Source organism: Coregonus clupeaformis, unplaced genomic scaffold (genome assembly GCF_020615455.1).
Source record: "Coregonus clupeaformis isolate EN_2021a unplaced genomic scaffold, ASM2061545v1 scaf2930, whole genome shotgun sequence".
In the NCBI taxonomy this organism is placed as follows: domain Eukaryota; kingdom Metazoa; phylum Chordata; class Actinopteri; order Salmoniformes; family Salmonidae; genus Coregonus; species Coregonus clupeaformis.
In genome coordinates, this window is record NW_025536384.1 from 14511 (window position 1) to 41967 (window position 27457).

Below are 27457 nucleotides of genomic sequence, written 5' to 3' on the forward strand. Positions count from 1 at the left end.
TAATGTAATTGAGGCGGAAAATCACTATTTGTGTGTAAGACAGACAGTGAGAGAGAGGCTGTGTTACTTTTGACTGTATATAGAGAGAAAGATATGGAGAGAGAGAGGACTCCCAGCTGAGGTTGTTACTTCATAGATACCACAGTTGACATTTTCTGATCAGACAGAGTAAAGGTTGTGCAATAACCGTTATCAGCTGACTCAGGGCTGGATGAACCCAGCAGTGTTGCCGCATTGCACTCTATAGTGTGCGTTTAAGCCCTACCAAGTGGATGGCGTGGGCTTTCTACCCGTCTTTATGTAATGTTTGAGTAGGCTGGGAACTGAACATGGTGCAGAGCTTGGTGCCAAAGCTGGAAACTCTTATCCATACAGAGAAATAGTGGGCAATCGACTGGATCAACAAATGGAACACAGACCACACACCCACACCCCATCCATCTAGATTCTCTCCACATCTGTCTGACTGTCTCTGAAATGCCCCCCACTCCTGTCTGTTTATCTGGGGACAAAGGGAAATTCTATGGGACAGTCCCTCAGAGCCAGACCCTGGTGTCACTGTGCTGACACCCGCTAATTGTGGCTTTTCTATCTCATTAACACACACATGAACACCCAGGGAAAAAACACTGCATAGGCTGGATTTTTACGAGTGAGGCGGAGCAATTTGGCGGCTGAGCGAGAACAAGCAGGCTGGCTGTGTCAGTGGGAAGTCTCTAGTACAGCACTCACACTTCCACACTGACAGGCAGGCAGGCAAGCAGGCACAGGGAGTTTGCCGTACTCCCACACAACACAGGGCTTATGGAGGAGTGTTCTGGGCTCTCCTTCTCCTCCCCCTCCTTCTCCCTGTCTCTCATGTATTTCTAATGAACCACCAGTGGATGGCCATGCATCTGCTTCCCACCTCAGGCCGATCTGTTCAGAGAGAGAGAGAGAGGGGAGGAGGGAAGATGTGTGTAGAGGAGTAAGAGAGAGAGAGAGAGAGAGCGAGAGAGAGAGAGCTTTCTAAGAGACAGCTACTAAACATATAGCGAGTGGGGAGTACAAGCTACACACTGAAAGACAGGAAAAACAGGCAGGCAGCTGAATAGGCACCTATGCTTGGGGTCCTATGAGTGCCTCTTCTGGATTTGACACTTCCTGGACTGTTGCAGTCCTGAGAGAGGGAGCCGCCTGAGCTGTGTGAGTGCATAATTGAGCGTGAGCAGCAGGGAGAGCAGTACGGACAGCAGAGGATCAGGGAAACGGGAGACAGAGGTTCTCAAAGGAGGGGGGAAGTGAAGTGAGAGAAGGAGGAGAGGAGAGGGGAGGAATTAAGGAATGAAGGAAACAACAAGCTCCTAAGAAACAACCTCTGCTTGAAGCCAATGGATCAAGGACTCTGGGATTGAAATCTGTAGCAGGGCTTAACTTCCTGAGGAAGTGTGCTGGTGGAACTTGAGGAAAAGAGGAGGGGAGCAACAGAGGGGAGAGACAAAGAGGAATGCAGGACATAGCTGAAAGGATTACCTCTCCCGCCAGGCGGAATGGGAAGCTTACTCCTCATGGAGGCTAATCAGGACCTGGGAGCCTGAGCATCTCTCTCTGGCTTTTCTCTTCTCTGTTATCTTGTTTGGTCTAAGGAGGGTGGGAGGGGCTGAGTCAAGCCCGGTAGAGCTCCGGTAGACGGTTTACTCTTTCGAATGGGTATTTACTAGTGAGGATTCCGTTTGTTGTTGTTGCCATTTTTGCTGCGGCTACAGCCATGAGGACTTTGTGACTCCTGGAGCACTTTAAGCCCCTACTCTGGAGGAGACCTGCGTTAGTGGCTGACAGAGAGACTGCCATGGAGCAACAGTGTGACCAGGGGGCAGGGCCTGGGCTGGCGGGGGCAGACTCAAACCCGGGCTCCCTGAAGGAAGGGGAGAATGCAATCACGACCACCTCTGCCTCCTCTTCAAACTCAGACCTGCCCTCCGCCCTCTTACCTGACGGGGAGCACCCGGACACGGGTCGAAGGCAAAGCAAACCGTTCACTGGCCTCAAACTGTTCGGCAGGAGGTAAGACACAGACCAACCTCTCACTAAGCCACTGAAGTGCATTGATCACAATACTGTGGTGGCTGTAAATGTTCGGTGCTCGATTTGATTCCTGGATGCTTACTTAGTAGCAGCAGCAACAGGTGTGAGTTTCCAGCACATGCCAATAATGACTGGGCTACTGTATGGGGGATTGGTCTATGTCTCCAGAACAGAGCCTTTATGTCTATACAGGACAGCCTGGTCTGCTTTTGGTCTGACCTTGATGTACAGTCCACAGACTAATCAAAGACTAGTTTGTCGTTTCCATACCCTGTCGCTGAGTGTTGCACCGTAACACCATTGCATAAATTAAGCTCTCATGTTTCAATATACAGTATTACTAGTCGGCGAAACACTACCTGGGTAGGTTACAGCATGGGATGCACTTTGCCAGAACTAGCTTCAAAGGAGTGAGGACATGTAGGAGGCAAAGACTGCAGAGATTAGCAGTAAAAACAGTCAAGGGTTGATTTAGTAAGAGTGAGTGAGTGTTTCCATAGCCAGTGGAATAGTCGAGTTTGATTAGGAAACTCTGATCATCTCCTCCTGCTCTCTGAGAGGGCGTAAGACTCATTATCAACAAAACAACATAACGGTCACACGGTGGTGTCACAGTGTGGTGTCACAATGTGTCCCCATGGTCATGACACACCGAGAGACAACGCCAACGTCAAATCCCAGCTTCACCTGCCAGTCTAGGTGACCTTGCACCAGATAGTGCAGTGATTCAGTGACAACATTCATCCTATTGTCATAATACCATTTTACTGCTACTCTGTCATGCACATCTAGCTCTGGTATGCTGTCCGCTGTTTTTTGTAATTAGTTTCCCTAATAGTGCGGAGATAATTGCCAGATTTGCGCTATCTTTTCTGCTTGTAACCCACAGGTGGCTAGGGCCAGTGAGACTTTGAGGCCTTGCACCCTCCAAGCAGAACAAGACGAGAATGTTACATGTCTCTCTCACCGAGAGGTTATTTTTAAACCTAATTAGCTGCTCTTTTTCCCTCCTGCCTTCCCTGAAAGCCTTCAAAGCACAAACACAAGATGAAAATATGAAGGATTTCCAGAGATGAAGTTTGGGTTAATCTGAGCCAGGGCGCTGAGACCCGTGTGTTGTTCTGCTGAGACCTGGGTCCACAGACTGTTGGCTGGTGATTACAGAGGGAGATGTGACTCAGATCAATCAGTCACAATGGCACTTACCACAGCACCATCTTTGCTAACTGAGTCACCGCTGAGTTCATCTTAGTGCTCATACTTAGTACACACAATATTTTATTTGAAGCAGATTAAATAATGAGAAACAACAGGAATGAACAGCATGATACTGTATCACTGTTTGCAAATGAACAGAGGAGTCTTTGATTATGTGTTGTTGGTGGATGTTAATCTAAGATGAGCCTTTGTATAGAGATAGGGTTTGAGGGCTGAGAGAACGGTCATGTCAGCCATGCTGTCCTAACTGATTTAAGATCAATGTCGGAAGTGAAGGCAGCACTGACACAAGACGTGCCTGGCAATGATGTCATTAAAACGAGACACATGACATGCCTCCCCACTGCTGAGAGCACTTACAGTACTCCTGATGTTATGGTACATTAACTAATGAGCTATTATATACTATCCTAGTTAATTTAGGTAATCAAATCTTAAAGAAATACAAGACTCAATTAAAGAGCCCAGTTTAGTGCGTTGATATGCCCAAATATGGACATATTCAATCGTATCAGAGTACATCTTTGCTTGCAGCAGCGTGCAAAGCAACGTTCTGAAAACGAATGACCTTCATCCTGACCAGAGTGCTGTAAAACATTTTCTTGTGCTCTACCTTTGCGAGATACCATTGCTGAGCGCAACAGACAATGAGTAGGAATTATATTTGAGTCCTCTTTCTGTATTTCTCCCTCTCTCCCTCTCTCTGGCTGTGTTAGTTTGTTTTCCTGTTGTCATGTTTAAGTGTGTTTATCTCTGTGGCCCCGAGTAAACACATGCTGCCTGTCGGCTGTGATGGCGCAAAACAGAGAGCAGCCGTCGGTGGTCCCCCGCCTCTTTAACTCAGTGGAATTTTAATGAGCTAGAGCTGGAGGGGCTGGCTGCATCAGACCTCTTAGCCATTTATGTCCCCCCCCATTCTCCCTCTCCTCTCAAGGAGAAATCTCTCCGTGATGTCGACAGACACTAAGGCCCATTGATTTCTAACAAGGTGCTATGGTGTCAGAAACATGATTATTTATTTGTCCTTTCTGAAGCAACAGGAAGTGCAACATCAGTAGCTCATGTGTCTACTGTAATTGAACTGAACCGAGGTAACCAGGGATGTAGCTCAGTTGGTAGAGCATTGTGTTTGCAACGCCAGGGTTGTGCGTTCGATTCCCACGGGGGGCCAGTATGAAAAAAAGTAATAATAATGTGTATGCACTCACTAACTGTAAGTCGCTCTGGATAAGAGCGTCTGCTAAATGACTAAAATGTAAAATGAGGTAATTCGTTCATTTGGGAAATAGGTTTGGTTATGTGTCAGAACTTGGCTGCCTGGGTTAGGGCCTACTACAGGTCACAAGTCAGGACCTTTTACAACCTTTCACCCTTACAATTCCCAACACATGGTTCTCTGCTTTGCTAGAGAGAGGGCCCAACTCTCAGAAGGAATGATCATGGAAAGGAGAGAGGAGGAGAAGAGACAAAAAAAATAAGAATAGAAGAAAATGTTATAAAAAGGCTATTTTAGTTCCGCTTCAGTCTCTGATAAGGAGTCACTGATGATGTGTTATAGGACAGTATCCATATGGTTTGTGGAAGCAGGCGAGTGAGAACAGAGAGACCACTTCTTTCCTTTATTAAACAGTACTGACATTTGTTGACATGGATTTCCAAGTCATAAGGATTTGGAGATAGTGAATGAAGGAAAAGAGGAACGGAGAAGGGTTTTAAGACTGTAACTATAGCCCACATGATCTCCAGTTCAGTCTTCTTACAGAGCTGACATACTTAGTCTTAGCCTGGTGGGAAATAGCCAGAAAAGTCTAGCAATCATAGTGGCAAACGGTACTGTGATATGCTTTCATGGGATTCACAATAGATCAAATAATGATATAATCAGATCCACGAATAGAGACACATTAACTCTATTGGGGGATTATTCACGTGTCTTACTTGCTCTTGCTCGCTATTTGAGTTACATGTTGTCTGGACATTCTAAACATGCATCCATGCATCTTAAAAATCTACTGCCAAGGAACACACTTAAAGTAGCTCATTAACACCGCTCATGATATTGTGTAGTGTGGAGATGGGCTTAGATGGATTTAAGGGATAGCCCATGTGTTTGCGGAATGAGTTTAATGTGTCAAGCATGAGGAATATGTTAAACAGGCCATTTGAAATCTGAATAATTGATTGCTGTCAGATCGTTAGGGCTTATCAGCAGGGTTACACTGTCTTCCTCCAACTGCAGACTGAATGTAGTTCTAACCACTGACCCTGTTGTCAGGGATCGTATCGAGACACATGCTGTGAGGACAATGCTCATAGTGAATTTGTGTGTCAGTGGGTTATGCAATAAAGAGATGGACTTCATCCAGTTACACTGGAGGAGTCCTTAAGCATGGTTTTAGAGGGTCCTTCTAGTTATACGTTATGTTTAGAATGATTAATTATTAGGGCTGGGAATTGCCAGGGACCTCACGATATGATATGTGTTGTGATTCTCATGATTCTATACAGTGAGGGAAAAAAGTATTTGATCCCCTGCTGATTTTGTACGTTTGCCCACTGACAAAGACATGATCAGTCTATAATTTTAATGGTAGGTTTATTTGAACAGTGAGAGACAGAATAACAACAAAAATCCAGAAAAACGCATGTCAAAAATGTTATAAATTTATTAGCATTTTAATGAGGGAAATAAGTATTTGACCCCTCTGCAAAACATGACTTAGTACTTGGTGGCAAAACCCTTGTTGGCAATCACAGAGGTCAGACGTTTCTTGTAGTTGGCCACCAGGTTTGCACACATCTCAGGAGGGATTTTGTCCCACTCCTCTTTGCAGATCTTCTCCAAGTCATTAAGGTTTTGAGCCTGACGTTTGGCAACTCAAACCTTCAGCTCCCTCCACAGATTTTCTATGGGATTAAGGTCTGGAGACTGGCTAGGCCACTCCAGGACCTTAATGTGCTTCTTCTTGAGCCACTCCTTTGTTGCCTTGGCCGTGTGTTTTGGGTCATTGTCATGCTAGAATACCCATCCACGACCCATTTTCAATGCCCTGGCTGAGGGAAGGCGGTTCTCTCCCAAGATTTGACGGTACATGGCTCCGTCCATTGTCCCTTTGATGCGGTGAAGTTGTCCTGTCCCCTTAGCAGAAAAACACCCCCAAAGCATAATGTTTCCACCTCCATGTTTGACGGTGGGGATGGTGTTCTTGGGGTCATAGGCAGCATTCCTCCTCCTCCAAACACGGCGAGTTGAGTTGATGCCAAAGAGCTCGATTTTGGTTTCATCTGACCACAACACTTTCACCCAGTTCTCCTCTGAATCATTCAGATGTTCATTGGCAAACTTCAGACGGGCCTGTATATGTGCTTTCTTGAGCAGGGGGACCTTGTGGGCGCTGCAGGATTTCAGTCCTTCACGGCGTAGTGTGTTACCAATTGTTTTCTTGGTGACTATGGTCCCAGCTGCCTTGACATCATTGACAAGATCCTCCCATGTAGTTCTGGGCTGATTCCTCACCGTTCTCATGATCATTGCAACTCCACGAGGTGAGATCTTGCATGGAGCCCCAGGCCGAGGGAGATTGACAGTTCTTTTGTGTTTCTTCCATTTGCGAATAATCGCACCAACTGTTGTCACCTTCTCACCAAGCTGCTTGGCGATGGTCTTGTAGCCCATTCCAGCCTTGTGTAGGGTCTACAATCTTGTCCCTGACATCCTTGGAGAGCTCTTTGGTCTTGGCCATGGTGGAGAGTTTGGAATCTGATTGATTGATTGCTTCTGTGGACATGTGTATTTTATACAGGTAACAAACTGAGATTAGGAGCACTCCCTTTAAGAGTGTGCTCCTAATCTCAGCTCGTTACCTGTATAAAAGACACCTGGGAGCCAGAAATCTTTCTGATTGAGAGATGGTCAAATACTTATTTCCCTCATTAAAATGCAAATCAATTTATAACATTTTTGACATGCATTTTTCTGGATTTTGTTGTTGTGATTCTGTCTCTCACTGTTCAAATAAACCTACCATTAAAATTATAGACTGATCATTTCTTTGTCAGTGGGCAAACGTACAAAATCAGCAGGGGATCAAATACTTTTTTCCCTCACTGTATGTATTGCGATTCGATACTGCAATTTTATTGCGATTTGATGTTACAAAAATATTGCTCACTATATGTCTGCTGCAGAGAGACAAGAGAGAGCATGAGAAGTTTTGATCAGTCAGGGAAATAAAAGTGCAGTTTTTGCGCTGGTACAGCCGACTAGCACTAGCTAACGCTACCTACAGTAGCAAAACAAAACAAAAAAATTGATACTTGGAGTCAGATATCGATATACACTGAACAAAAATATAAACGTTACATGTAAAGTGTTGGTCCCATGTTTCATGAGCTAAAATGAAAGAACCCAGAAATGTTCCATATGCACAAAAAGCTGATTTCTCTCAAAGTTTGTGCACAAATTTGTTTACATCCCAGTTAGTGAGCATTTCTCCTTCGATGAACACTGGCACGCTGGTGAAGTGTGCTCTTCACAGATGAATCTCGGTTTCAACTGTACCAGGCGGCTGGCAGACAGCATGTTTGGCGTCGTGTGGGCGAGCGGTTTTCTGATGTCAACGTTGTGAACAGAGTGCCCCATGGTGGTGGTGGGGTTATGGTATGGGCAGGCATAAGCTACAGACAACAAACACAATTGCATTTTATTGATGGCAATTTGAATGCACAGAGATACAGTTGAAGTTGGAAGTTTACATACACCTTAGCCAAATACATTAAACTCAGTTTTTCACAATTCCTGACATTTCATCCTAGTAAAAATTCCCTGTCTTAGGTCAGTTAGGATCACCACTTTATTTAAGAATGTGAAATGTCAGAATAATAGTAGAGAGAATGATTTATTTCAGCTTTTATTTATTTCATCACATTCCCAGTGGGTCAGAAGTTTAGATACACTCAATTAGTATTTGGTAGCATTGCCTTTAAATTGTTTAACTTGGGTCAAACGTTTCGGGTAGCCTTCCACAAGCTTCCGACAATAAGTTGGGTGAATTTTGGCCCATTCCTCCTGACAGAGCTGGTGTAACTGAGTCAGGTTTGTAGGCCTCCTTGCTCACACACACTTTTTCAGTTCTGCCCACAAATTTTCTATAGGATTGAGGTCAGGGATTTGTGATGGCCACTCCAATGCCTTGACATTGTTGTCCTTAAGCCATTTTGCCACAACTTTGGAAGTATGCTTGGGGTCATTGTCCATTTGGAAGACCCATTTGCGACCAAGCATTAACTTCCTGACTGATGTCTTGAGATGTTGCTTCAATATATCCACATAATTTTCCTTCCTCATGATGTCATCTATTTTGTGAAGTGCACCAGTCCCTCCTGCAGCAAAGCACCCCCACAGCATGATGCTGCCACCCCCGTGCTTCACGGTTGGGATGGTGTTCATCGGCTTGCAAGCAACCCCCTTTTTCCTCCAAACATAACGATGGTCATTATGGCCAAACAGTTATATTTTTGTTTAAGCAGACCAGAGGACATTTCTCAAAAAGTACGATTTCTGTCCCCATGTGTAGTTGCAAACCGTAGTCTGGCTTTTTTATGACGGTTTTGGAGCAGTGGCTTCTTCCTTGCTGAGCGGCCTTTCAGGTTATGTCGATATAGGACTCGTTTTACTGTGGATATAGATACTTTTGTACCTGTTTCCTCCAGCATCTTCATAAGGTCCTTTGCTGTTGTTCTGGGATTGATTTGCACTTTTCGCACCAAAGTACATTCATCTCTAGGAGACAGAACGCGTCTCCTTCCTGAGCGGTATGACGGCTGCGTGGTACCGTGGTGTTTATTCTTGCGTACTATTATTTGTACAGATGAACGTACAGGCGTTTGGAAATTGCTCCCAAGGATGAACCAGACCTGTGGAGGTCTACAATTTTTTTTCTGAGGTCTTGGCTGATTTCTTTTGATTTTCCCATGATGTCAAGCAAAGAGGCACTGAGTTTGAAGGTAGGCCTTGAAATACATCCACAGGTACACATCCAGTTGACTCAAATGATGTCAATTAGTCTATCAGAAGCTTCTAAAGCCATTACATCATTTTCTGGAATTTTCCAAGCTGTTTAAAGGCACAGTCAACTTAGTGTATGTAAACTTCTGACCCACTGGAATTGTGATACAGTGAATTATAAGTGAAATAATCTGTCTGTAAACAATTGTTGGAAAAATTACTTGTGTCATGCACAAAGTAGATGTCCTAACCGAGTTGTCAAAACTATAGTTTGTTAACAAAAAATGTGTGGAGTGGTTGAAAAATGAGTTTTAATGACTCCAACCTAAGTGTATGTAAACTTCCGACTTCAACTGTAACATGACGAGATCCTGAGATCCCTGACAACATTCCACAGGCCTCAATCAACAGCCTGATCAACTCTATGTGAAGGAGATGTGTCGCATTGCATGAGGCAAATTGTGGTCACACCAGATACTGACTAGTTTCTGATCCACGCCCCTACCTTTTTAAAAAAGGTATCTGTGACCAACAGATGCATATCTGTATTCCCAGTCATGTGAAATCCATAGATTAGGGCCTAATTAATTAATTTCAATTGACTGATTTCCTTATATGAACTGTAACTCAGTAAAATCTTTGAAATTGTTGCGTGTTGCGTTTTTATTTTTTTTCAGTGTAATATCGTCCATAAATAATATTGCGATATATAACTATCGATTCCCCCTCCCCCCATCACTATTAGCTACGAGAATGGTCTGATGATAGGATGTTTTTTATTATAAAACACATGCCATGTGGAAATTGTCACCTAATTTTCATTCATCCACCATCCACATTGGCTAAGCAAAGATATTTCCCTTTGGCTATAATCAATTAACCCAGAATGCCACTGATTGTCTGACACCTGGCGATGGATTTTCTCTGCTAGAAATGTGTTGACCCAGAATCTATCGGTAAACAGAGAGAAACAGGCTCTAAGGATCCATCAGTGCATCAACACCCATTTCCCTGGTAACCAAAGAGACACTGGACAAGAGCCAGAGCCTGCACACAGGGGATCAATACCACAACACAAGGATAATCTATATTATTCAGCCTGTTTCAGGGGGTTTTCTTGTCAGATTGAACACCAGGGATAACCATATATGTATTATTGAATCAATAATCATTGTGTTTAATGTGTCTATATGGGTCAAAATAGTGCATTAATCACTCTCCAGGAAAGAGCCATTGTAGGGCTATCACATGTCTGGAGGCTGAGCGTCTGAGCCACCATTGATGTTGTGGCGGATTGTCTTGATGGTTTTCAGTGGCCGCAGGGAACGCGATCTGCCTACGGTCGACCCAGAGATCAGTTCAAGGAATCAGTCAGTTCAAGGAAGTTTCTCCCTTTGCCCTGTTGCGATTGGCACAAGGCTGTCAGGCTGGTGCCTACTGCTATTGTTTTTTGCTAAACGTTTTTTTTAAACCTTCAAATATCACACTGTGATGCATTTACAGCCCCATACATGCATTCTAAGCAATGTTATAAAACCATTTTAAAAGTTCAACCGTAAAGTTTAATTCTGGGATTGTTCCAGACCCAGGGCCCTTGATGGTGTCCAACACTACAACATATGGTGCGAGCAGTGTGAGCAGTGCGAGCAGTGTGAGCATACAGTGTGAGCTCTTGTTTAATTAGCTACTGATTTAAATGGAGTGATCTGTGATCCCAATCAGGAGGCCAACCTCTCAGGCCAGTGATGAAACACCGTCCAGACGACTCTGGAGAGGTTGAGGGCATTGAGGTCAACAAGGAGTCTCAACATTTTAAAAGCAAGATCAGGATGATCTGAGTATTTCTGTATTAGCCAAAGGTCCCAAAACACTTGTGCTATACTTGTACAACACCTGACTGTCTTGAACCAAAATACTTTCCAGACCAATCCTCATTGTGAATTTGGGCCTAGTACAATTCTGCACAACAACCACCACCAGCAACCAGTAGAAACTCTATACAAGCAAATGAGGTCACATTCGCCCAGCCTGATAGGATGGTGACGGGAGAGAATCACTGTGTCCCGAGATACAACTAGAAAGGGAAAGAGGAGCAGAAGACGATTCTAGCAGCCAAAGATGATACCGGAAACGCTAGGAGCTGTGTCCTCCTAACATATGCGAAGGGTCTCAGCCCATCTGCCAGACCTGCATCTGCTCTCTCTCAGGGACGGGGCACATACGGATCTCTACATGACTGCAGCCCTCCTCCTTATTTCCTCTCTCAAACTCGTCTTACCTTAGCCAAGCTGAGTCTCCATCTGCCTTCTTCCATACGTTTCAAAACAACAGACCCTGTTTAGAAGACAGTAGATTGATAGTTTAGCGACTTTGGGAACAGCCCAAATAACCAGCTTCTTAAATTCAGAACTAGCTTCATATTTAAATCATTTGACAGATATAAAGCCTTCTTGGCAATTATTATCGACTCCAGAAAGTCTTTCAAATCTCTGCCGTAGCTCCACTAGCAACTTTCATAGTGCTAGTGTATAACCGTTAATGCCTGCAAAACTGCTGTGTTGACTTTGTACCGGGATGTACAGTAGGGACAAAGTAGGCTAAATGGAAGCTAGAGAGGCACTCTCATACAGTTGAGGTACATCATAAGCCATCAAACTGTAGCAGACAGACATACAGACACTGGAACTGAAATACAATAAGCACTCACTCATTTGGCCTGTGCTTTAGGAAGAAAGACAAGAATACACTTAGTGCCATGCTTGTTGGAAGGCTTTTCTGCCTTACACAGTGTCTAACCAGTGTCTACCATTTCCCACTATCCTAATATTGGTCGGAAGGCAAGAGACCTCTTCAGGGAATTTAATTAGTTTGAAATGAGAGCTATGCATAGTGTATTATGCCCAGTTCCTACCCACCCATAACCACAGTCTTATATTAGGATTGGAGAGTCCTCAGCCATCTCATTAGAGTACTACAACTGGCACCACACCTTGAAACAAAGACCTTTGAGCTGCTTACCCTGGTCAATTATTCATCTGACTGGATTCAGACCTGATGGACAGGATTTGTGAGGATCTGCTGAGCTTTTAAAGGCCCAGTGCAGTCAAAAACGTGATTTTCCTTTGTTTTATATACATTTCCACACTATGACGTTGGAATAATACTGTGAAATTGTGAAAATTATGATAATGCATTTTAGTGTAAGAGCTGTTTGAGTTTTGGCCTGCCTGGTGACATCACCAGGTGATAAATTAGTTAATAGACCACAACAGGTAGCTTAGTGGTTAAGAGCGTTGGGCCAGTAACTGAAAAGCAGACTAGGTGAAAAATGTGTCCATGTGCCCTTGAGCAAGGCACTTAACCCTAATTGCTCCTGTAAGTCGCTCTGGATAGGAGTGTCTGCTAAATGACTAAAATGTAAATGTAAAATGTAATAAACCAAAGAGTTCCATACCTCTCTGCCAATAACAGCTAGTTTTTTGTTTTGGCCTCCCCACCCAGACCACTCTGACAGTTGTCGCGAAATTCTTGCTTGAGAAATTGCTCTTTGCTAAGACAATATTTTTGTTTATTTTTGACAGTTTTAATTGAAAGTAATCACATTATGGTACTTAATTGTTACCCAGAAATGATTTGATATTGAGATAAAAATGGCTGCATTATTTTACATTTTAATTATTTAGCAGACACTCTTATCCAGAGCGACTTTACTGTAGTGTCACGCCCTGACCTGGAGAGACTGTTATTCTCTAGGTAGTTTGGTCATCGAGCCCGGTATGCCCCGTACCTGCTCCCCGCACCAAACCAGTGGTGCGCGTATCCAGTACGGTACGGCCCGTGCCAGCTCCTCGCACCAAACCAGTGGTGCGTGTCTCCAGTCCGGCACGACCCGTGCCTGCTCCTCACACCAAACCAGTGGCGCGTGTCTCCAGTCCGGCACGACCCGTGCCTGCTCCTCACACCAGACCAGTGGTGCGTGTTCCCAGTCCAGCTCCGGTCAGCGGTTCCACTCCGGAGCCAGAGCAGTCCGCTCCACCGGTGCCCAGTCCAGCTCCGATCAGCGGCGCCACTCCGGAGCCAGAGCAGTCCGCTCCACCGGTGCCCAGTCCAGCTCCGGTCAGCGGATCCACTCCGGAGCCAGAGCAGTCCGCTCCACCGGTGCCTAGTCCAGCTCCGGTCAGCGGTTCCACTGCGGAGCCAGAGCAGTCCGCTCCACCGGGGTCCAGTTCAGCTCCGGTCAGCGGCTGCATTCCAGACCCAGAAGTCAGCCCCTATCCAGGGTCGAGGTCTCCCACACCAGGGTCCAGACAGGGCTTGGTGCATCGCGGGAGGATTGCTGATCCAGGCCCAGACGTCAGCCCCTCTCTAGGTTTGGGGTCTCCCACACCAGGGTCCAGACAGGGCTTGGTGCATCGTGGGAGGAAGGAGAGGGGAAGCATCGTGCCGAGGTCCAGACCAGACCAGGGGCGCAACGGGGAGGCAGAGAGGGAGAGGTCGTCACGCCCGGAGCCGGATCCGCCTCCGAGGCAGAATGCCCACCCGGATCCTACCCTAATGAGTCAAGTTGGTGCGGCCGGAGTACGCACCTTTGGGGGTACTGTCACGCCCTGACCTGGAGAGACTGTTATTCTCTAGGTAGTTTGGTCAGGGTGTGAAACTCTATGTATTGTATTTCTATGTTTGGCCGGGTATGGTTCCCAATCAGAGGCAGCTGTCGCTCGTTGTCTCTGATTGGGGATCATACTTAGGCAGCCAGTTTTCCTGCCTGGGTTGTGGGATCTTGTTTGTGTTCCTGTTTGGCTTGTTTCGGTTATAGCCCATAGGACTTCACGGTTTCGTTGAATTTGTTATTTTGTCTAGTGTTTATCCAGTTTAATACACATGTTCGCATACCACGCTGCACCTTGGTCTGACCCGTCTCTCAACGATCGTGACATGTAGTGAGTGCATAAATGTTCATACTTTTTATTTATTTATATGAGATACAATATCTCTACATAGTGGGGGTCAATTTGTTCATAAAACAGGTACTTTCGATCCTGTATGCTGATTGGCTGAAACAGCATTCCAGCCATGTGTAAATCAGTCTTAGTTTTGTGTAAGAGTAGCTTGATGCTGGCTTGATGTTTCACTAACCGGAGAGGTCCTATGTTATTGGATTAGCTCTCAGTGCTGTGTTTCCTTGGTTCTGCAACGTAACAGCCTGGACACAATAGACTAAGTCAGAGGCTGACATAAGGAGTAGAACAGGTTACGTGGTTTTCAAGAACTCCTTCAACAATTGATTTGACCTTATCCAACCTGAATGAAACAGTCCTGACATTTTGTTTAGGGTCAACCTATCAGGGAAAAAGAAACCAGGAAGGAGTACCCTTGAGCGATTTGTAAGTGATTTATGTAGGACAAGGGACTATACACCTGCGGGCATCTCGTTTTGCTGTTAACTCTGCCTGTCTTTTGCTTGTACATCCCTGAGAAGTACATTGGGATTTAAAATAATTCCCTTGTTGACACGAAGACAATGGCTTGAGTGTTACATCTGCGAGCTCTCAAATATTTTGAGGAGGAACAAGTTTAGGGATTGGCCCTTTCTGCACCTTCTACAAGTCAGGAAATACAGTGATGATATATAGTGAGAATGTTTACACTTAAATTCAAAGGATGTTAGAAATAAGCCCAGTGACTGATAGGCTGTCATTTTAACAGTCTCCACAACAGTGACTACCAGGGCATTAGCTTGACACAGTCTGCAGTGGATGTCATTAAGTTGTCACTAAGGGATGGCTTGACTCATCTGCTATTCGTTCATAGCCTTGACATTACTGGAGAGCTCAGATTCAGATTTGTGTACAGTAAGTTAGTTAGTATCCATTCCTGGTACGGTAATTTAGCTGCGAACAGATTCATAGCCTAGCTAAACCAGACTGAATGCTGCCCTCACCCATGCACAATGGTGAGAGTAGCGTTCAGTTGGGTTTAACCAGGCTAACAGAAGCAGCCTTGGCCTCATTAATTTCTGTCCTAATTATTTGTGCCCTCTCAGTGATACCTCAAAGGCTATCTGTTCTGCTAAAAACAGCCCAGAGTACAGCCATTCACACCAATCCTCTCTCCCGCTCAGCCCAGGCCCCAATCTCCCTCCCTGCCCGGGGCCCAATCTCTCTGGCTGCACTCTAAGGTGACTTCTCCCAGGGATTCACAGGATATTAATGCTAGGAACCCTCATGCCTCTCCATCTAACACACGATGATGACACCACCATTCCCCCTGGATCAGGTCTAATCCTGGTAATGCCAGTGTAAAAACAGCCCATACAGGGTCCATCAGCACCTTGGTTGGCACAATGGCGAGGTGAGACTTAAAGAGTAGTCACTTACTACAGTTCAGACTGGAATACAAAGTAGTCTATGTGTCAGGTTTGTAGAGGTTGTTCAGTAGTAGTAAAATAAAATAAAAAGATAAGTAAAAGATAGTGTTATTAAGCAATACTAAATAAGGGTTTTTACTGTGGGTCAAATTCTGAATTTGTGTTTGATGTTTTCTTTGAGCTTCTTATCAATGTAAAACACGGTGTCATAACTTATTTTTAGGGAACACATGTCAAATAATAAATATTTGATAATGGTCTAGTATTAGTTTCTAAATGTATTCCAGGCTCTGAAAGGAGCCTGTTTTATATTTTCAACTCAAAATGTCATCAGTTGTGGAAACTGAAATGGAAAAAGAAAAATCTATTTTGAAAAGACCTACCATCTTCTTTTGAAATGAAGCTATACGAGCTAGTAACAATGTAATTCAGAAAGATGTTTCCTGTCTCATAAAGCGGCATCTTTGTATAGTATCACCCCTGTTTGCCCGCCTGTCCTGTTGTAAATCTTCAAGATAAGGGATATGTGTTGTGTTGCGTAACAGTTAAGAGGGTTAAAAATAGCTTATAAATGGCCCGAGCTTTAAAACCTAAACCAGCATGAAAGATCAAGGATGGACTGGAAATGTACTTAGTGTCTTGTTTTTACACTTATTTGAAGGCTCAAATTATTACCTGAATGGGGCCATGTGACAATACATTAGCAAAATAACAGTGTTCGTTCCTAAAACACGTGTGCAAAATATAACCTACTGTATGCTAATACGCAGGATTTTCAAATTGGATGGCCAGAGTTGGTGATCACAGTGATACTGGCAAAAGATGAGTCTTCTGTTCTAGTACTGAAGTAACGCTACTGGAACTGTATATGACTCCTGCTGTTGTTTACAATCCCTTTAACAGTATTGATCCGTAGCTCAATCCTCAGGCAACTGTGGAGGTGGGTGAGAGGTGAAGGGAATGGGGGGGAGGAAGGGAGGCATCTGCTATTCCAGTACCTCAGAGCTCCTTTAACAGTAGGCAGGGGGCTCGAGGAGCACACTGACCTGAGAAACTGCAGGACACCTCACTGTGGGAGTGTGTGTTTTAATGAGCATGCCATGTCATTGTCACAAGGTGTGCGTGTGTGTGAGTGCGAGCGTGCGTGTTGGATTTACCTTGAAAGGGCCTAAGTCAGTATCCTTTTCATTATGCATTCACAACACACAATATTTCAAAGTTGTTCGGGGGGGAAATGATGTTTCATGCTCAAGTATCCCACTCTCACCACTAATACTGTACCTGTCTTAAAGGGGAATAGCAACAAATGTTGACAATGTGTCTATGCTCCTAAACTCCTCTGACTCGTTGTTGGACTGTCTGTCGAAGTACGCACCTCTCTCACTCAGGGCGAGCGAGGTAGAGCGAGAGCTACATCATAGGGTTATACAGCCTCCCACTCACTGCAGCGCTAGATACAACTTTGTGGATTAACGCAAATCTACGACAAATATAAATGTTCTGTCACAGCGAAAATACTACATTCGGGAAGTCCAATCGATTGTGAGATAGGGCATATACATTTTTATGTGATACATTTGGGTCACAATTTTGCTTTTTCTGAGTTCTCTGCCAAGCAAGGAGGAAACAGCAGCCATCTCATGCAAAAACAGACACGAGGGGGCTCCTCATAAACACAACACACTGGCAGTTTTCAAAATAGCTTATATCATACTAGCATATCACACAACACACCTTTTCCTATGTAGTCAGAAGCATCATCAGACCTCGGTAGGAGCCTATTTCAGTTCTCTCTTTCAGTGCTCTTGAAACCAAGCAGAAAATCCTGTGTTCTAAAGATGGCAACGTAGCCAGACAAATACATTAGAAGATAATTGTCGATCTGATCAGAAACTCTGTGCTCACAACCTTTATCTCCTAAATGATGTTGCTGGTGTATTTTGTTAGAATTTTGGAATATATTGTTTTTTTACCAGGCGCGAGTCCATCTAGGCTGAAGTCCTGTGCGTGAAACACACATAACAAGTACTGAAGAACAGTTTCACCCACATTTAAGATAAGAATATCAGCCTACCTTTGTCATGTCAACCATCTAGCCAAATCAAATAATTCCATGTGTCCGCCTTTTGTCTTTATAAACTTTCACAAAGCCTATTCCATGATCTGGGGTAATCCAATGAGCAACACTGCAGCTGTTGATTGCAGTGATCATCATTCATCACATATGCTATATATAATCAATACACGACTTTCAAGGAGTAGGGTATTTGATGCAAGAGTATTTGACGCAAACATAGGCTATAAGAATACTTTTCCATTTGATCAAATTAGCCTACATTATCACATTATCTTGCTCGCTCTAGGAAGGTAATTTGGCCCTGGCTTGCAAAGGAAATCCTCTGTATAATGTTGTAAATGATTGTCATTATTCTACCGATTTTTAAAAATGTAAATGTAGGCTAATAATACATGTAATAATAGCATATTTGATCTACCCAAATGGACTTGGACAGTGAGCATAAATTGCATTTCGATAGCCTAGGTACTGATGTAAGCATCTATCTATTATATCTGCAACATAAATGAATTTACAAGGATATGTTCACTGTCAGCTGGCTACTGTAGGAAAGTTACAATCTAATGAGACGTGTTACATAAATGAGCCTTATAGCCAATATGTGTCATCCTATGAAGTGGACGCTATGTTGCACCCCCACTAGTCTTTCCCTCTCATTTTTGTAGATATATTTTGCTGTAATGATCTGATCACTCCATGCAACGAGGGATGTAGCCTACAGTCAGAGAGAAGATGGACAATGTTGATTGGCAGGTGAAATGATTTCCAATGGGGTCGCAAGGTAAAAGTGGAAGGCGGGATTAGGTCGGCTCCTTTCCTCCTTGCTTGGCAGAGATCTCAGAAAATGAGAAATTGTGAATCCGCTGCCCAAATGTATCACAGAAAATATTTATGCCATATCTCACAATCTAATATAGTATTTTCGCTGTGACAGAACCTTATATTTTTCGTAGATTTGCGTTGATCCACAAAGTTCTATCTAGCGCTGCAGTGAGTGGGAGGCTATATAACCCTATGATGTAGCTCTCGCTCTAGCTCTACCTCGCTCGCCCTGAGTGAGAGAGGTGCGTACTTCGACAGACAGTCCAACAACGAGTCAGAGGAGTTTAGGAACATGGACACATTTTCAGAATTTGCTGTTATTCCCCTTTAATTACAGTATATACCATGAAAGCATACTGCTCTCACAGTGAGTGCAGTATATACCATGAAAGCATACTGCTCTCACAGTGAGTGCAGTATATACCATGAAAGCATACTGCTCTCACAGTGAGTGCAGTAGGCTTGGCCATTAGCCAATACATCAACATGTCCTTTAAACCAGGGCTGAAGTCTCCTCCAACAGATTAGACTGATACACCTGTTTGGCTAGAGGTCATACAACCTGAGAGCCTGCTGTGCTACTCTACAGATTATACTGTATTACTTGCACAGTCTTGAATCTATGATAAACCAATTGATCTAGGGGCCAACAAATTACAAGCCATGTTAAGCATACAATGAATAAATGATCTGTGTTTTTGCTAAACAGTGACAATTGTTATCGTCATCAATTGTCCTGTCTGTGAACAAGCTCTGAGCAAGAACCGCAATAACTCGGTCACCCACTGGCACTATTGTTCGGAGTGGGCCAATAAGGAAACAATGGGAACTCTGTGATGATCGATGTGGACTGTACGGATACAGATATCTCATTGATATCCAGCTACAGTTTCACACAATGCTGTATAACTGTTAGCTAAGTAGTTAGCTAAGTATTTTCTGCCTTCAGAATCTTCAGTACAATAGCATTGGTTTTACACTGCTGTTGATTATAAGAACATACAGAGGAACTACCTACCTACATGATGATGATGATATTACAACACAAGTCTTCAGACAATCATCTGACCCGCCACCTTTACACGCCACACTGTTCTTCTCAGTATGCTGTAGCTGGCAGAGATGACAGTACCTTCCCTGCAGGGACACGCATCTCATTCACACCTCTGTTCAGCCCACCAGGTCCCTGTCCCTGTCACAACTACTCCCTGTCACATCCACAGACTGTGCTCCAATTTCTGTCATTTATTATGACTGCTATGAAATGAATGTTATCTACTAGAAACCAGGATTCGTACTGCAGCCTTAACGGGGAAGATAGTGTCTATTTCAGAGGAGCATAGACCTAGAAGTTTGACAGCTGTCGTACAGCCTTGTAGCCCTGACTCTAGTCGGGGCTCACAGTAGAATTTCTGACAGTGCTTTCCATTGTTCAATAGAACACGCTCCCGACCACACACACAGGCTCTGTCCTTCCGTTCTTCAGAGATAATGTGCATTGGTTTATGGGGAGCTGAACTGCTGATGTTCTCCTGTATTAATGGCAGAGAGAGGAATCACTGGGGGAGTAGATGGTGTGCTTCCCAAGAGTTTGGGGGGATACGGAAACCCCTATCCTTCCTGATGTGTGTTCGCATAGCTGATCCCCTCCACCCCGTCCCAGTCCTCCGCTTCCTGTGTGTTCTGGCTTATTTGGGAACATCTTGTAGCATTGGGACCAGGGCTGGCTGCGTGTCCCACTGGATGACTGTGCTCAGGTGCCAGGGCGGATGGGTACGCAGACAGCGAGGGGCCTGACGTGAGAAAGAGGGACCCATCTGAGGACTGACAGAAATAGAGCCAGTTTTATCTTTAGTTCCCTCATTGATGTGACATATGTGACAAAGCATGCCCATAGCCACTATATGCGTCATTCTAGCCTTGCAGCAGCCGTATCAACTGTAACCCAACATTGTGGTTTTGCCTAGAAAATGTGTCAGTTAAGCTGCTAACATATTAATTTTATGGGCAAGTTACTGATTTATTACAATGAAATAGTGGGCTATAAAATAAGAGAGTTAATAAAATTGCTAATGATAACAAAACCATCAATATTTCATAAAATACTGTTCAGGGTTTCACTGTGTTCCTCATCACTAATGCAGGTTGAGCCCTGCTTCAGTATGAAGTCCATCCTCTCCCAGTTTCAGGGGCTGTTGACAGGAACAAACAGGGTCACCCAGCATGGGTTCCTGTCCTGTCCTGTCATGACAGGATTTCCTCTGGTACCAATGTGATGGTCATCGTGAGGCTGTCCGTTTTTACAGCTTTCCCTAACAATGGCCTCAGCACAGCTTTGAGTCTTACACTTCTTGTTGTTTTTGTTAAAGAGGGCCCTTAATCATATTGCTATATTCACAGAGATTCATTACAAACCCTACAGAAAATGGTGAGTAATTGCGCCCATTGTCAGTAATGATAGGGGTCTGGGGATAGAGGCACTCTGAGCACTAATTACATTGATTGAGTTAGGAGGTCATTCCCCACCCTTGTTAGGAAAATATACAGTAGTTGCAATTTCCTGTAATTCTGTTACTTCCTGTTCTGCTACTAATTAACTGGTTAGTTGATGCAAATCCAAGTCGTGATGTCAGAGGATTGCTTTAGGAAAAGATGCCCCCTGTATTGTATCTAGCGTAGAAGATGTTTCCCACTCCATACCCAACCATCATGGGGTGAGATGTAGAGTGAGGAGCAGAACAGCAATGAATAACTGGACAGCAGAATAATAGCATTAATTTAATCAATTACTTTTAGATTATGAGTTGTTATAATGCTACGCAGTAAAACAATAAACAAAATTGCAGCCAATATGGTAATCAATCAGTGTTCAGTGCACATGGATGAACTGGCAGGTGTGTGTGTAACCTTCACTTGACTCAGGATATTTTAGTAGTGAGAGTTCATTTCCTGTCTGCGTAGTATGATACAGCATGCCAACACTACCAGGCCAGACAGATAGAGAGCCTAGAGATAGCAGAGTGGGAATATAATTAGCTCAAATGAACCTGCGGTGACACTGTGTGTCTATTTTGGAAATGAATCAATTACCACTTAAAAGTAATTGATTCATTAAGGCTTGTCATCGCTCTGGGAATCATGGGGTTACATTTCAAGGAAATGTCTTTCAAATGTTTTGTCAGATTTCTGACAGTGTTTTAAATTTTTTATTGACTGTCTTGTTCTGTTAGCGCTAATACAATACTATAGCCTGAAGGAAGAATGGAACCCTATCAGATAGAAATAACTGGTTAGATAACCAGACAGTATCCAACTCTTCAATCATGTACATTTACATTTACATTTACATCATTTAGCAGACGCTCTTATCCAGAGCGACTTACATGTCTCATCTCTTTCTTTCTGCCCAGAGCAATATTAGTCAGGGTAGTCCCATGTCTGCTCTTTAAATAGACAGATCATATGGTGGGTGGCCTCACAATGAATAAAAGGTGCTTATAACCGCCTTTCTATTGAATACACTTTTTTGTATTGTTATTGCTCATTACTACAGTTTCTGTACATACATGATTATACAAACATTGGTATTACAAAATGAGACACACAATCAGATGAATCCTTTTAGTAAGCTAAAGAGATTGGTTTTATATAAGTAATTGTCACGGTTTACTAAGCCAGAACCCAGAAGCAGACCAGGACAAGGTAAGTTGAAACGAAGGTGAGTGTTTATTACAAATTCAAGAGTGATGTTGAATAATCCAGGGAACAGAGCGGGCGGCGTTGATTAGTTGTTGGGGGTGCAGTGGTTGATCCAGTCATGGCTCGGCAGCCGCCGACCACCAGGCAGAGGTTGGATGAAGGTTCCGGGGAATGACTGTAGACAGAACAAACGGAGGTAAGTACAAGGCAGGTCAACAAGGTGCAACAAAACAACAAAACTAACGCTAGTACTCTGAGGCTGATACGCTGGCAAAACATACTGTTTATGGCTAACGATCCGGCAGGGACTGGATCTTAGGACAGAGCCTAAGAAGGGTGATGATCAGGACCAGGTGTGTAGATTGCTGATGGGATGCAGGTGCGGGAATCAAGCAGGCAGGGAGCGTTCCAGAACCCTCGGGAAACTGGAGATCCCGAGCAGAAAAACTAATACACCGACAAGACCCGACTCAGACTGCCGGGATCGTTACAGTACCCCCCCTCCGACGAACGCCACCGGGCGGACTCCCCGGAGCGCCAGGATGGAGGCGGTAGAAGTCACGAATGAGGTCAGCATCTAGGATCTGTCGCCGCGGAATCCAACTCCTCTCTTCAGGACCATACCCCTCCCAGTCCACGAGATACTGGAAACCCCGGCCCCGCCGTCTGGAATCCATGATGCGTCGCACCGTGTAGGCAGGACCACCTCCGATCATCCGAGGAGGAGGAGGAGGAGGAGGCGGAGGAGGCAACAGAGGACTGAGGAGAACAGGCTTGAGGCAGGAGACATGAAAGGTGGGATGGACTCTGAGCGTCCTCGGGAGTTTGAGTCGAACTGCCACCGGATTGATCACCTTCTCCACCACAAACGGACCAATGAACTTCGGTAACAACTTCCTAGACTCAGTCCGTAAAGGAAGATCCCGTGTGGCCAACCAGACCCTATCTCCGATGGTATAGGTGGGAGCGGGGATCCGGCGACGATTCGCCTGGAGCTGATACCGGTCCGAAACTCTAAGGAGTGCCTTTCTGGCCCGATGCCAGGTCCGGTGGCAACGACGAATATGGGCCTGAACAGAAGGCACTGAGAGCTCCTTCTCCTGAGAAGGGAACAAGGGAGGTTGGTAGCCATACAGGCACTGGAAGGGAGACATCCCAGTGGCAGATGTAGGGAGAGTATTGTGGGCATACTCAACCCAAGGCAACTGAGAGACCCAGGAGGTGGGGTTGGAAGAGGCCAGGCAGCGTAGCGTGGATTCCATCTTCTGGTTGGCTCTCTCCGCCTGACCATTAGATTGGGGGTGAAAACCAGATGTGAGACTGACTGTAGCTCCAATGGCCAAACAGAAGGACTTCCAGACAGCAGAGGTAAACTGAGGGCCACGGTCGGAAACGATATCACTGGGCAAACCGTGGACCCTGAAAACCTCCCTAACCAGGATCTCGGACGTCTCCGAGGCAGAGGGAAGCTTGGCAATTGGCACAAAGTGGGCGAACTTGCTGAATCTGTCCACGATAGTCAGAACGACCGTGTTCCCCTCAGAAGCGGGCAACCCAGTGACAAAGTCCAGGGGCCAGATGCGACCATGGTCGCCGGGGAATAGGAAGGGGGTGAAGTAGTCCAGAGCTGGGCCGATTGGTACTCTTATTCTGCGCACACACTGGACAGGCAGCAACATAACCCCGAGTATCCTCGGCCATGGCAGGCCACCAAAAACGTCTGCGAAGAAACGCCATCGTCCGAGCCACGCCAGGGTGACAAGCCATCTTGCTGGCGTGGGACCATTTGAGGACCGCGGGACGAACCGACTCAGGCACAAACAACCGACCCGGGTGGACCGTTACCGGGACCGGGCTGCGTCCGAAGGGCCGCCATCACCTCCTCCTCAATCTTCCACCTAACAGCTCCCACGACGCAGTTCCGGGGGAGAATTGTCTCGGTCTTGGACCCACTCTCCTCCGTCTTGGAGAACATCCGAGACAAGGCGTCCGCCTTGCCGTTCTTAGATCCAGGTCGGAACGTCAGGGAAAAATTGAATCGTCCGAAAAACAACGACCACCTGGCCTGACGGGAGTTGAGACGTCTAGCCGATTGCACGTAAGCAAGATTCTTGTGGTCAGTCCAGACAATAAACGGTTGCTCCGCCCCCTCCAACCAGTGGCGCCACTCCTCCAAGGCAAGTTTCACCGCGAGAAGCTCCCGGTTACCCACATCGTAATTCCTCTCCGCAGGCGAAAGGCGACGAGTAGTAGGCGCAGGGATGGAGTTTACTGTCCGTGGAGCATCGCTGCGACAGGATGGCGCCAACTCCCCACATCAGACGCGTCCACTTCAACGGCGAACTGGACGGGCCGTGTCCGGTTGAGAGAGAATCGGTGCGTTGGTGAATCGCCTCTTCAAATCCAGAAACGCTCGATCCGCCTCCGGATTCCACTTGAAGCTCCTGATACTGGAAGTCAAGGCAGTTAACGGAGCGGCCACACGGCTGTAATCCCGGATGAATCTGCGGTAGAAATTCGCAAACCCCAAAAATCTCTGGAGCTGCAATCTCGTACCGGGCTGGGCCCATTCCAGAACCGCTCTAACCTTCTCCTGGTCCATCCTAATCTCTCCCCTGGAGATGATGTACCCGAGAAAGGATGTCGTGTGGGCGTGAAACTCGCACTTCTCGGCCTTCACGAACAGGCGATTCTCCAACAATCGCTGCAGAACCTGCCGGACATGCTGGACGTGGTCGGAAGGTTCCTTCGAGAAGATCAGAATGTCATCCAGGTAAACAAACACAAAGAGACCGATCATATCTCTCAGGGACGTCGTTCACCATACTCTGGAATACCGCTGGAGCATTGGTCAGTCCAAACGGCATCACCTGATACTCGGTGACCCATCGGTGTATTGAAACCCGTCAACCACTCGTCTCCCTCTCTGATCCGGACCATGTGATACGCATTGCGTAGGTCTAGCTTGGTGAACACCGTAGCACCCTGTAAGGAGTCGAAGGCAGAACTCATCAAGGGCAGGGGATACTTGTTCTTGACCGTGATGTCATTCAACCCCCCGATAATCAATACACGGTCGAAGAGAGCCATCCTTCTTACCCACAAAGAAGAATCCTGCCCCCAGGGGTGATGACGAGGGACGAACGAGACCAGCAGCTAGGGACTCCTTGATGTAGGTCTCCAAAGCCTCACGTTCAGGGCGGGAGATACTGTATAACCTTCCCTTGGGGTAGACAGCTCCAGGGAACAGGTTGATGGCACAATCATATGGTCGGTGGGGAGGGAGTGACAGAGCCTTCTGCTTACTGAACACTTCCCCCAAATCGTGATATGTCTCGGGAACCAGGGACAAATCTGGGGGTTTAGCCTCAATCACCTGACTGGGAACCGAATGGGGACAGGCAGTCTTGAGACAGTTAGCATGACAATCAAGGCTCCAACTCGTTACCTTGCCCGTCACCCAATCGAACGTGGGATTGTGTTCCTTCAGCCAGGGGTATCCAAGGAGCAGAGGAACATGGGAAGACGGCAGAATGAAGAATGAAATCATCTCCGAATGATTCCCGACAACAGCATCTTAACCGGTTCAGTCCTCATCGTGATACGTGCCAGACTACTGCCGTTCAGAGTGGTCGCTTCAATGGCTTCCGGCAATTGCTCCTTGGAAAGCCCCAGCTGTTCCACCAACTCGGCATCAAGAAAGCTTCCATCGGCACCTGAATCGATAAAAGCGTTAATCGCTAAGCTCTGATTCCTGTTCACAAGGGTAGCCGGGAAACGGGGTCTGACAGAGGTATTGAGAGGTCGAAACTGGCTCGCTAAAAGTCCTCCCAACTTTAGCGAGCCGCGCAGTTTGACGACCGCCGGGAACAGGTGGCGAGGTAATGTCCCGAACCACCACAGTAGAGGCAACAGTTAGTCCTACGTCTGAGTTGGCGTTCCTCCTTGGTTAACCCGTGCCGCCCTACTTGCATTGGTTCAGAATCGGAGACAGGACCTCTCCACTAATCCTGTGTGGTGGACGATGATCGACGTATTCTGGTCCAATCCCGACCCGACTGGAACCTGAGAAGCTGATCGATTGGACGGACCCCATTGCTTCTCCCTCCTTCGCTCACGGACTCGATTATCCACCCGAATAGACAAGGCTACCAAGCTGTCCAGGTCACTAGGCTCGGATAGGAGATCAACTCATCCTTGAGCTGCTCCGACAGACCCTGGTAAAAGGCCGCTTGCAGAGACTCCTCATTCCACCCACTCTCCACAGCCAACGTCTTGAACTCGATCACGAAGTCGGCCACGCTGCGAGTTCCTTGGTGAAGCGAAAACAGGCGCCTAGCTGCGTCCCTCCCTCGGACGGAATGGTCGAAGAGCTTCCTCATCTCGGCCGTGAACCCCTGGTATGAAGCCATGCAGGGGTCTTGTCGTTCCCAAACGGCTGAAGCCCACTCCAGCGCTCGACCACGCAGCAACTCAATCACAAAGGCTATCCTAGCCTTGTCTGTGGCATAAGAGTAGGGCTGTAGATCGAACACTAACCCACACTGCATAAGGAAAGAACGGCATCTTCCCAGCTCCCCCTCATATTTATCCGGCGTCGGAACCTTGGGCTCACGGAAGGACACAGCTCCAGACGCGGCAGGCGAGATGGGTGAAACCGGTAGTGGATCCTCCACCGGAAACTTGCGCTGGTTCTGGACCTCCGTCAGACCGGTAGAAAGGTTCCGAACTGCCAACGCGATCTCCTGTAGCTCCATGCTATGATGGCCCAACATCTTCTCCTGATGGGTAATGGCATGGCGAACAGAGTCCAGGTCCGCTGGGTTCATTACTGGCCGGATCGTTCTGTCACGGTTTACTAAGCCAGAACCCAGAAGCAGACCAGGACAAGGTAAGTTGAAACGAAGGTGAGTGTTTATTACAAATTCAAGAGTGATGTTGAATAATCCAGGGAACAGAGCGGGCGGCGTTGATTAGTTGTTGGGGGTGCAGTGGTTGATCCAGTCATGGCTCGGCAGCCGCCGACCACCAGGCAGAGGTTGGATGAAGGTTCCGGGGGAATGACTGTAGACAGAACAAACGGAGGTAAGTACAAGGCAGGTCAACAAGGTGCAACAAAACAACAAAACTAACGCTAGTACTCTGAGGCTGATACGCTGGCAAAACATACTGTTTATGGCTAACGATCCGGCAGGGACTGGAT

The 27457-nt window shown here is 46.0% G+C and overlaps 1 pseudogene; it reads left to right on the forward strand.

The window, feature by feature from the left end:
• The first annotated feature begins 1828 nt into the window (after positions 1 to 1828).
• LOC123489271 overlaps positions 1829 to 27457 on the forward strand; it is a 32088-nt pseudogene continuing 6459 nt past the window's right edge.